At 45.9% G+C, this 12,114-nt stretch overlaps 1 long non-coding RNA gene across 2 annotated transcripts in view; it reads right to left on the bottom strand.

Annotated features, from left to right (window-relative positions):
- Positions 1-738: 738 nt before the first annotated feature.
- Positions 739-12,114, bottom strand: part of LOC112641677 (uncharacterized) — an 80,516-nt gene continuing 69,140 nt past the window's right edge. The window contains exons 12-16 of one of the 2 annotated variants that reach the window (XR_004804333.2): positions 7,671-8,301; positions 6,455-6,608; positions 5,045-5,173; positions 4,099-4,269; positions 739-987 (exon numbers count right to left, since the gene is read on the bottom strand). This is a non-coding gene — a long non-coding RNA (uncharacterized LOC112641677). Of the gene's footprint in view, positions 988-4,098; positions 4,270-5,044; positions 5,174-6,454; positions 8,302-12,114 lie in introns of both variants that reach the window. The other variant, XR_007401145.1, reaches the window with a different exon arrangement.

The following is a 12,114-nucleotide window of genomic DNA, read 5'->3' as shown; positions in this document are numbered from 1 at the left end:
ATATAATAATATCACATATAATAATAACTCTTTCTGAGTAATCCTTTTCTCTTTATCTTGCATCTTTTCACCCAGCCCAAACTTCAGTGTGGAGAAAAACCTCTGCCCAATTCAACTCCCTTCTTCCTAATCTTTTCTTGAATCCAGGAAATCAGATTGAGAAGAAATGTCTGGAGAAAAAAAACAGCCTTGAGAAAAAATGGATGACTTTTGAGATGCCTTGGTGGCTCAGTGGTTGAGCGTCTACCTTGGGCCCAGGGCATGATCCCAGGGTCCTGGGATTGAGTCCTGCATCAGGCTCCCCACAGGGATCCTGCTTATCCTCTGCCTATGTCTCTGTCTCTGTCTCTGTCTCTCTGTCTCTGAGTCTCTCATGAATGAATAAATAAAATCTTTAAAAAAAAAAAAAAAGGATGGATGACTTTTGATTGATTTGGTTCCTGGTAAGAACTTGAAGTATAAAATTCATTCACTCCCACAAAGGCCTACTATGTACCTATTAGGATGCACTCACTGCTAGTGGTGTGGGACCTGGGAGAGGGCTGAGTTCAAGTCTCCGGTTTATCCAGTCTACCACTACTTGGCTCCCCAACAGTGGCCAACTCCATTGCCTCTCTGGGCTCCTCCTCTGCTAAGGGGGCCTGGAAGAGGGGATGACTCATGACGTCTCTCCCAGCACAAACATTTTACAATGCTGATGGGCACAGGGAAAGAAACCAAAATGTTGCTCCTGCAAAAACGAAAGCTCTTTGCCTGTTCTGTTCTTTATTTGACCACAATTACTTAAATTATTTAGAACATATTTCCATGTTGAAGTCTAATTGTGGAATTCTTTTTTCTTCTTTTCATTTTTGCTGTTGTTGCCTTTGAATCCAACTTGTTTTGTTCATTTCCTTGGGTGGAAACTTTTAGCGCTGAGTGCATTTTTATGAGTGTCTTTAAAGGAGAGATTTAGATACAGTTCCTCTGCCTTCATATGGAAGTTCCCTGAAATTTATAGGAAAAAAAAAAAAGAAAAAAGAAAAAGAAAAGTATCTAGTCACTTTGAATCTAGGTCAAACTGAATTTTAATATCCAAAGAATGTAATCAGAAGGCTGGAGTCTACATTACTCCTTTAAGATACCAGATTTGGCAAGTGTTCTATTTTGTTATGAAGGACCCTACCCATCTCGAGACTAATGCGGTACATATTAGCATTCAAGACCTCAGGAAATCTCACTTTGGATTAAATTTAACTCTATATATCCTAGAGTTTTTAGATAAAGGAATTTCTGCTTCATATATTCTGTGGACCACATCAGATTCATTTCTCTAGCTTAGGGTGATTCAACAGTTAACAAATGGTCTAACGCATTCCAAAAGTAAACATAACATCTTATTAATTCAGACCTCTCCAATGTAGAATCTATGCACCCTGAGGGCACAGGCAAATCTAAGCAATTTAGTGGTGTAAATGACAATTAAGGAATTTTAGCTTTCTTAAAAAGACATTGTTTTAAGTGCGCTAAAAAATTTTTTGCATTGAAAATAAGATGCTAAATATAAATGATCCTAAATTAATCTCCAAAGCTGTCCCAACAGCCTCTCTTTGCACAATATATTTTTAGTCACTATTTGTGGCACTGTTGATAAGAGAAATTATTTTTTAAAACATTCCACAATTCCAGTTTTTTCCCTTTGGGGTATACTTGTGCCACAACTTGATAGAAACTAATAACATTATTACTATAGAATATACTGTGCTGGAAGATGTGATGTGTTTGATCACAGCGTGAAATTGGCTTTATGTGATTCACCCCAGGGTAACAGTGAAAACATCTAGGGGGGACACGAATATTTGAGGTGAGTTTGAGTTAACATAGAAGGAAAGCTTGTCATCAAAGGATGGAGGGCATCATCGATTGTGGGGCAAGTAGGATCCACACAGGCAAACTCATTCGCTGAGATCTCTCAGTTTAGCAAGAAGGAAAGCAAGACTTAGAAAGAAAGCATGACTCTTTACTCTCGTCTCAGGCTTTTCTACTAGCCTGGTCTTTACTCTGTGAAAGCAGCTTTCCTCCCTACAGGTCCTTCTGCTCTTCCACAAACGCTCATAGGCTGACCTAGTGCCTTAACCTCAAGCAGCCGCAGAATCACTTGTTGAAGGTACACTGGGAGCCTGCCTACAAAATTGTTCAATTTCCCCCCAAACCATGTCCTTAGCCTCTAGGATTTGCTTTTGTTCCAAACCCTCTGACTCAGTGTTAGTCTCATATAGACACAATTATTGGGCTGGTGGGGCGGGGGGTGGGGGGGATGATGGTACAGAGAGGGGATATATATTTATCCTGCCACATTATTTTGACTGACCCTTCTGCCCATTTCCACCTCCTGCTCATTGGTAAACCAAGGGTAAGTGAGTATTTTAGGGAAAATGTCCTGGGAGATCACCAGAGCAATCTGAATTTTCTTCAAGTGGAACTGAGAGCCACAGGCCACAGTAACTTGACTCTTGAAATGTTCACCACTGATCTTGGCAGCTGTTTTCTTTCTGGTTTGTGATTTTCAATAAGATCCCAAACAACCAAAGGAGGAAAAAAAAAAGAACAAGCAAAGAGAGAAAAATCCCGAACCTTCCAAAACCAGCCATTTATCATAGTCATTCACACAGCGACCTCAAGGGAGGTCACTGCTGCTTAAGAGTTGGCGCCGGTGCTGTGGTGAGCACCAAAAGGCATTTTTGGCCTAACAAACCAATTAGCCAATGATCATATCCACTTCCTTGCTCCTTCCTGAATTTCTTAAACATGTATTTCTTGGAATCCACCTCTTTTGCCACATAGACCCAAGCGACAAATCATCAACCCCAAAGATCCAGTGCTTCACAACAAACCACTGGCATATGTTGCAACTGCCAGAGGGCAAAAGGGAGTGATAAACCAGACTACCAAATTTGGTAAAAAAAAAAAAAAAAAAGAGAGAGAGAGAGAAAGAAAGAAGAAAGAGAGAGAGAAAAGAAAGAAAACTATTTGTATTGGCTAAGTAGTATATTCCAAAGTGCAGTGATGGCCCTCATCTATTTGCAAAATGTGTTTTGAGCTCTGTTACAGTTACGAAGATTGTTGAGAGGGAGTGTGTATCATCAGGGCTGGGCCAGTAACCAGGGAAGCAGTAGCTTGATGAAGTTTCTGCAGTCCACACACCGATCCTCAGCCTGGCATATCCAGCAGTTAGATTTGGCCCATACATACCCAGAAATGAAAGATAATTTCTTTTAAGCAGGTGTTTGACAACCAAACACATAAGGGGCTGATGTATAAACCAGAGGCTAAGCTATTCCGTAACGAGGCTGACCCTCTTCTGAAGCTGGCATGCTCTTTTGCCTCCCATGCCTGTCTGGAATGCTCTTCCCCCAGAGACCTGGGAATCTGAAGGAGGCTAGTCACAGAGCATTGACTCAACAAATGCAGAAAGATGGCCTTGAAGAACCTTTCAACTCCACCAAAATGTCCCTCTTTCCTGACTGGACCTGGATGACTCCTGCTTCCTTCTGTCTTTCTACCATTCCAAGCTGTCCCCTGTGTTTTTATTCTTTCTGGAAGTTCCTGGAGCCAGTGTTTGAAGCCATGTTGGTCTCTCTCCACTGCCTTTGTCCTCAGTCATGTCAGAGAAGTCCCTGCTATCTTCCAATATTCTGGATTTCCTCTCTTCCTTCAGCCATTTATTTTTTTTCTTAACTGAGAAAGTGAAGGGTAGGTAGGGCTTTTGCTAACAATGGCAGAGGACAGAGGGTCTGTGCATACTTAGAGGTGACAAGATGCTATCTAACCATAACTGTTGAGAGGACAGAGAATCCTGAGAACAAGCTTTTTTTTTTTTTTTCCACACAAATACCAATAGCAACCACACAAATAACAACCACACAAATAAATAGCAAAACAACCACACAAATAACAATACAAATAACAACCACACAACCACACAAATAACAATAACCACACAAATAACAACCACACAAATAACAATAGCAAAAAGTCCACCTTGAAGGTGCTAATCTTTCTAAAATACTTCTGCTGGTTGCCTACCTTAGTTACTAAAATCTAATAAACATAACTGACCTTTTAGATTATTGGCTTTGATGACCATAGAACACTACAGCTGTAGTTGGTATAAAATATTGTACTGAAATTTGGTTTTCGTTGCTGTTTTCCCATCTGTTTTCCTTAATGCAGATCTGTTTTCTTGTGATTTCTTCTCAATGCTGAGCTGAGGTAATATAAGTTCCAGTTCTGCAAAGGTTAGTAGTTAAGCTCCACTCAATTAGAAATTTGCAAGCACAGGGTGCCTGGGTGGTTCAGTGGTTGAGCATCTGCCTTTGGCTCAGGTCATGATCCCAGGGTCCTGGGATCTATTCCCGCATCAGGCTCCTCGCAGGGAGCCTGCTTCTCCCTCTGCCTATGTCTCTGCCTCTCTCTGTGTGTCTCTCATGAATAAATACATTTTTAAAAATCTTAATAAAAGAAATTTGCAGTCATAATGATTCATAGCTCATGATAATTTTTACCTTGGGGAACTGTGGCAATCATATAACCTAATCGCTTCATCCTGTGAATGAGAAAATGAAGGCCAGGAGGGAAATGAGCTGTTTTGGGACACTCAGTGAATTAGTAGCAGAGTCATTATCACATCTTCTACCTACAAATAAAATGGTCTTTCCACCTAGTGGGAGTGGAAGTTAACCAATAACCAGAAAAGTTGTCACATTGATGGAGGAGAAGGACACGGGGGTGTCTTCATGCCTCTCTATGTTTGGGTTGAGACCTCAAATACAAATATTACCAATTCAAAAAGTAGTAGAGACACCTTTCCTTTACCCCTCACAAACCCTGGTCTTGGAGACTCAGGCAATGGGTAATGTTTCTGGGCCTCTCTTTCCAGAACTGCGGGCAATGAGGATGTTGCATGGGATTTTTGTTTAGTAATAGAGCTTTGTCTACCCTGAGCACATCTTTAGACTCTCTGTGAAGAGAACAAAGAACAAAAGAAGGGAAAGGCCAACGTCACCTTGCAGACAGGGCCCACAGAAGTCTGGCTGGACTCAGGAGGGGAGCCTGCAGAGCAGAAGGCACGTAGAAACTGGTTTTGGAGTCTTGACTGAGGCTGGGTTGAGCAGCAAGTCCTGAGGCATCATAGCTAAGAAAACAGGGGGAGAATAAGAAGATCTGAGGAGAAAAAGCCTACAAAGACACCCAGACACCTAGAAAGACACCTTCTTATGGCTGCCATGACTGAAACTGACAGGGACAAAGGTGTCTCTCCCCACCTTACCCCAGCACTGCAGACATTCAGACAAGAAGGGGGCAGGGGTCCAAAGACTAACTCCATGTCCAGGACAGCTGCAGATTATGTGGGCCTGAAGCCAATACCATTCCATTCAGGCTAATACAATTAGAACTAGCCTGAAGCTAATTACACTTAAAGTTAAGAAAATACGAAGTACGCTACAAAGAATGAATTCTGTCAGAATTATGTGTTTAAAATGTGAATTTTTATTTACAATGAAGCAAAGAAACTGCAAGATATTACAAAAATCTTAAAAAGCCATCAAATACCAAAATATTATAAAAGCCAAGATGATGCCTGTAGTATCTTTATCAATTAACTTTCTGACACACCTCCCTACTACTGGGTTTTTTTTTGTTTGCTTTTTTTTTTTTTTTTTTGAGGCATCGTTTCTGTAGCTGATGATTATTAAGTATTATTTTCTTTATGTGGGCAGGAAAGGCAATTTAGTCTTTCTTCCAGCATGATTGATCAAAATTTGCTTTTTCGGGTTTTTATGGTATTTTGCAGTAATAGTTTTCATTAGGCACTGGTGAGATGCCTAATCTTCCACTTAAAATTTTGGACATGTAATGTTGAGAAGAACTTTCCACAACATGGTTTCTGGCTCCACACATCAATATCTGGCTTCTCCTCTGCTGTCTCATACTGCCAGTGCCAGGTGCCATAGGACACAGTCACAGTGAGAGATGACTCTGGGCCTGCATCTTTGTGCCATGATGTGGGACAAGTCTACCCCTTAGGTAATAGGAATATTCCCGCCATTCCTACATCAGGAGGGTTTGCAATAACCTAACTATGCATGGAAATGGCAACAACCTAATTGCCCTTTATTTGGATCCCCCAGGATGCCCATGGCCACTCCAATGTCACTTAACAGGAAGGAAGGTACTGGAGGTAAGACGGGGACAGAAAAACCAGCACTTAACTGACTGCCTTAAAATAACTTACTTTTGCCAATTTTATAAAGACATATGAGCCCTGGGGCCTCTTCCATGCAAATCAGGGAAGGAGGTCCTGAAACCTAAGCCCTCATCAGCTTCATAGTAAATCCAGGCCTTAAATCTGGAAATGCCAGACCTGTTGATAAAGCTCAATCCGCCCTTCATCTCCCCCAGTAGGCTGGCTCACCTGATGTCTGGACTGAGGAGCTGGTCTTCTTAAGTCTGTAGCTAGGGGATGGTCAGGAGGAGGGGGTCCCAGATAATCCTTAAAACGAATCCATATGTGGCTGGATTTGCCTGATGAGCAGGGAGGAGGGTGAGGAGCCAAGACCAGCAAACATCTATATTCCGGGATTGATTAGCATCATGAGGAAAGAAAAGCAAGGAGCAGCCTAGTGTGTAGTGTGGGGAGCAAGGAGGGGACAGAGGACAGCGTGGAGTCACATGTGCAATTCAAGTGCACACACACACACACACACACACATAATTGCCAGTCTCAAACATGGGTTGGGGCACTGTGGATAGAGGGGCTGCTACGTGAAGCTGGTGGAGAGGATTTCCAAAGGATATGGTAAGTCATGGGGCGCTCACATCATCATCTGACCCAGATGATGGAATGTGTGACACAGAGTAGGGTAACGGCCCCCTCACATCTAAGCAGATACAGCATGACAGCATGGCCCTGGCACTGTGAGGACCAGCCCCCATCTCAGAGGAGAAGGCCCTGAATGTGGTGGGCTGTATTCCTGCAGTGGGTTTGGGCACAGAGTGAGGCAGCTCAGGGGGGCCATGCATAGAGAGGACATCGTCAGGAGGGCCTCGAGGGGGGAAGGAGGGGAGAGAGGACACCACGTAGCAACCACTACTGGCGCACGTGGCATGTGCTCCCCGGATTCCCCAAATGACGGGGCAGGGCTCCGCAGGGGGCTGAGGCCTGCATGAGCAGGTGGGGGCAGAAACCAGCCGGGGTGGCCTTGTCGTCACTGAACCTTTGACATGGGAGTTCCATTTCCTAGATGTTGGCACCTCAGCCTGCTTTACAGGAAACCCATCTAAGCGACATCAGTGATGTGATTTTGAAGGTTAGGGAAGGATATGGAGACCCTCCCTGGACCCCTCCGTTGAGGGTGAGAGGGTCCGATGAGAAGAAGATTCGGATTATTTATCCCTTCACTCGTTTAGTGGTTGTCGAGCTTCTGCTACGAGGCAGAGATTTCCAGCTGAGCGGCTGCCGAGGCAACCGGGGGGCCTGACTGCATTGCTGCATCTCCAGGGGGCCGCTGGCCCACCGCGGGGGCCAGACGAAGGCTCTGGACTCTGGGGCCGAGCTGACCTGGGTTTCCACTGACAGCTGCCCTCTCCCAGCCTTGAAAACGTGCGCAGATACCCGGTCACTTAGACACCTGAGCGCCGCCGGTGCTGGGGTCCCCGCCTGTAGATTGGGAGCAACGTCCGTGCTTGCTTCTGGGAAGTGTGAGGAGGAAGGCGGAGGTTCCACGGAAGCGGTCAGGGTCGTCCTGGTGCACGAAGGGCAAGGCGAGGGTGAGCTATCCACAGGCTGCTCGTAGCCTTGCACTCTCATTGTCTGCACTCAGGCCTTGGGACGGCGGGAAAGGGAGCACAGCCTTCCACGCTGTGGCCTCAGATGGCAGCAGCTGACGGGAGCTGCGCAACCTGGCAGCCCGCCCCCCGTTCAGCAGACAAGGAAGCTGACAAATGTCACGAGGGGATAGACAGCTGCACACAGGAGCACACAGATGACACCTTCTGGAGACTCAGAGGAAAACTAGAGAAGGAGGCTTTGGAAGGGCGGCTGAGACTCCCAGAGTCACTGGGGGGGGGGGGCTGGGGCTGGAACCAGGGAGCTTTGCTCAACTGTGTTTCTCCTTCCAGGCTGGAGGCCCTGGAAATGCAGGCTGCAGCACAAGTTACCTCTTCTTACTGGGCGGGGGTAGGGAGGAGGCACTGACTGGGTCCTGAAGGTTGAATAGGAGTTTTCCAGGTAGGACCCTGGTTTTGGGAGCCAGCAAAGTCCTATACGGGAAGAAATGGAGATGAAGTTGGAATGTTAAGCTGCAGCCAAATTGCAGAAGCCTCCTGAGCACCGAATGATCTAAGGCTCCGAGGCACGATGGGAGAACGTTATGAAATGGTCCTTTATGCCTGGGTTGATCTTTTCTATCAAAATGCGTTGTTGGGGATCCCTGGGTGTCTCAGTGGTTTAGCATCCACCTTTAGCCCAGGGCCTGATCCTGGAGTCCTGGGATCGAGTTCCACGTCGGGCTCCCTGCATGGAGCCTCCTTCTCCCTTTGCCTGTGTGTCTCTGCACCCCCCCCCCCCCCCCCCGTGTGTGTGTGTCTCTCGTGAATAAATAAAATCTTAAAAAAAAAAAAAAACGCGTTGTCAGTTAGAAGGGAAACAAAATGAAACTGTGACCTGTGCTCTTTGCCTCTTGGTTTTTAGGAGAAGGCAGTCCTGGGGAGAGGAACAGCCCTCGCTGGAAGCACAGCCCTGGGGCTCTCCTCCCTCACCAGCCCCCTACCCAGCAGGCTTATTCCTCAGCCTTCCCCCTCCTCGATTCCCCAGACTTGCCTTATGCCCTAGGCCACATCTGAAATACCTTCTTTCTCCTGCCCTCCTCTTCCCGGCCGTCCCTCCTGATCCAGAGCCCTTGCTGCATCTTCCAATGGCCTCCCCTAATCAGGCCAGTCCTCACCCCAAATAACAAGGATGGTCACCCATGCTGAGCCCCCACCCATGCTGAGCCCACCTTGTGAGCGCTGCACTCCCGAGTGTGCTCATTCCACCAAAAGTAAGGCACACCTGCCACACCCCCGGGGACCAGCCAGGGATGCCGCAGCGCTTGGGATATACAGGTCCCTGCCCTCCCAGGCCTCCACAGTGCTTCATGTTGTCTCAGGGACCCTGGGAGGGGGCAGTCCTGTCCATCACAGAGGGGATAACTGAGGCTCAGCCAGCTAGAGCATCTTCTCCAAGGCCATACAACTAGAATACGGGGGAGCAAGCTTGCAGCACCGGTCAGCGGGTGCACCGTCTCCAGCACTGTGACCCAGAGTCACCTCTGACAGCATCTATGGTGGCACCGTGTCTGATCTTAAGCACCTACAGTGTCTTCTTATTATTTGGTGTGTGGTAAACTTCACTGGGTAAGTGAGATCATTGAAGGCAGGGGCCCAGGCTGTGTCATGATCTCTCCACGGCACCTGGTACCACGCTGAGCCCAAAATACTTGGGGAGTGAGGCAAGGCAGGCCTTATCTGGCTCCCCAAAGCCTGTCTCATTTTTTGACCCATAAATTCAGCAGCAGAGGAAGGCCCACGGGGCTCCTGGATACTGAAATGCCTCTAGGCTGCTCTGCTTGTCTCTGGTCCCCACCACCTTCTAATCCTCCTCCAGGCCTTCCAGCTCTGTAGGAGGGCTAGCTAATCCCTTGATAACCAGAATCTTCTGAAAGTACTATTTAATCAGGCCATGTATTCCAAAGATACTGTGGCATTCCTTTTTTTTTTTTTTTTAATCTTTCAAGTAAATGATGAATAACAAATCATACAGTGCTGGTTCCCCGGCAGCATTGTTCTAATAAGGAGGGTCCTCAGGCAGCATAGCTATCACCTGGAAACTGGTTAGAAATGCAAACTAGTATCTTGTTGAGACTTTTTGCATTTGTGTTCATCAGGACTATTGGTCTATAATTCTCCTTCTTGATGGGATCTTTGTCTGGTTTTGGGCAAATCGAACTCCAATTAAAAAAATATACAAAAAATAAATAAATAAATGAATGGACCAAGAAAAAAAATGCAAACTGAAGGAACACTCTGGGGTGGGACCCAGCAATCTGTGTTTTAACAAGCCCTCCAGGGGCTCTGGGCAGCATGAAGTTGAGAACACTGTCCTAGGTCTTTTCATGTATAAACTAACTCCCTGAATTCCCATTCCAATCCTCTGAGATAAACTCTATTGGTAACTCCACTTTGAAGTTAACACTCCACTTTGGAGTTGGGGGAACTGAGGTACAGAGAGGTTAGGTAAACTGCTCAAAGTCACACAGCTAGTGAGGTTGGTGGGGGGACAGGCTTGACCTCGGGGAGTTTGGGGAGCTCATGGTGGCATCTGCTTTACCACGAGAAGAAATGTCTATAGATAAGAGGCTGGTGGGCACAAGGCAGGGCTAACTCAGACTTTGGTGGGCAAGGGGCATGCCAGTTTTCCTGGCAGTCATGTGGACCTATGAACTGTTGCTGGCAAAGTGACCAAGTAGATCTGCAGGTAGCGTTGTAGAAGAAGACAAAGCACTTTTAAAATCATCTTCTGCCAAGTCCTGATTATGCCATAATGTGCTTCCCTCAGGCCCCAACAGTGATTTCCCAGCAACACCTCCATAAGTGGGGTGATAAGGAGCTTAGTAGAACGTTGCCACAGCCCCTGACCATGGAACGACAGCGACTGCCTTAGACCAGGGGTCTAGGGTCCCCTAACTAGGGGATCATTCTATCTCAAGGGAAATGTCTGAGAGGGCAAAAGAGCATCCAGGAAACACCCATCCTCCCCCGCTGACCCACTAAAGGCTCTTGTGCCCAGCTGGGCTTCTCCATCTGGGGTCCTGGGAGAGAGCTGCGGATGGCCACCGTGAAATGGTAGCACATTCCTGTGGCTGATACCATGCAATTTTCTTTCAAAGTCTGCTTAAAGATTTTACTAGCTCTGAGGGTTGGGGTGGGAGTGGAGAAGAGACAGGGAGATAAACAGACAAAAAGAGACAGAATGACAGAATGAAGATATGAAACTGACTGCAATAAACCAAACAGAGCTGGTATAAAGATCTTTCATCTTTCTTCTGTGCTGGTCCATCCCATGGCCTCTAAGGAATGAGGATTAACAGTCCCTAAGAACCCACACTGTGCCGGGGACACTCCATGTGTCGCTTCACCCAGTCCCCACCACACCTACAAGGCCAATTTTATTTACCCACAGAACATGTAAAAGACAGAACTAGGTTGCAGACTTCCTTCTGCTTATCACCAGCCCAACACTTCTTGCTATATAACTTTCGCTCAATGAGTCTCAATTCGTTTGCCTGCAAAGTAAATCTCCAGGTGTACAAATTACTGGCACTTGAAAATAAACTATGAAATGCTCCTGTCATCTTTCCTCTCATCCCAGTACTATTTTCTCTTTTCTCATTTCATTGACACATGACCTCTCAAGGTAGCACCGATGGGACTGTTCATTTATTTCTAAGGACATGACACAGCCCTGTTTTTTGGGATGCAAATGTTGGTTCTCTGACCCCATCGAACACCCACTTGAAACAACCTGCCTTACCTGAACCGTAAGGCCTCATAGTTCTTCCCTGAAGAAATATTCATCAATTTTAAAAGTTTCAAAATAAATGCTCAAGTTCAGAATGGTATCTTGAGCCTCCTTTTATCTCTATACTTCCTCCCAAATCTCATTGAAATAACACGAAATAAATGCAAAAGAATAAATCCATAACAAACACGAAAGGATCCCAACAGCAATCTAGAAGATTTTACAAATGCCTAGAACTCAAAGAAGATGAGATCATGTTAGTGGGTAAAGCTGAGTGGAATTATCTACACCTCAGAAAGACATACAGGAAGAGAACTAGCCTGGAGGAGGCACCCTTCCCAGCAAAGCACTGGAGATACTCCCAAATCAGAGCCACAGCTAGAAAGAATAGGGGTGGTCTATAAAGTCACTATTTATTTGTTTTTATTTATTTATTTATTTATTTTAGAGAGGGAAGGGAAGGGACAGAGGAAGAGAGAAAATCTTAAACAGACTCCTTGCCCAGCAGGGACCCC

This window comes from Canis lupus, chromosome 12, assembly GCF_003254725.2.
Source record: "Canis lupus dingo isolate Sandy chromosome 12, ASM325472v2, whole genome shotgun sequence".
Taxonomy (NCBI): Eukaryota; Metazoa; Chordata; class Mammalia; order Carnivora; family Canidae; genus Canis; species Canis lupus.
Note: the sequence above shows the minus strand (reverse complement) of the source record. Positions and strands in the feature narration are given on the sequence as shown.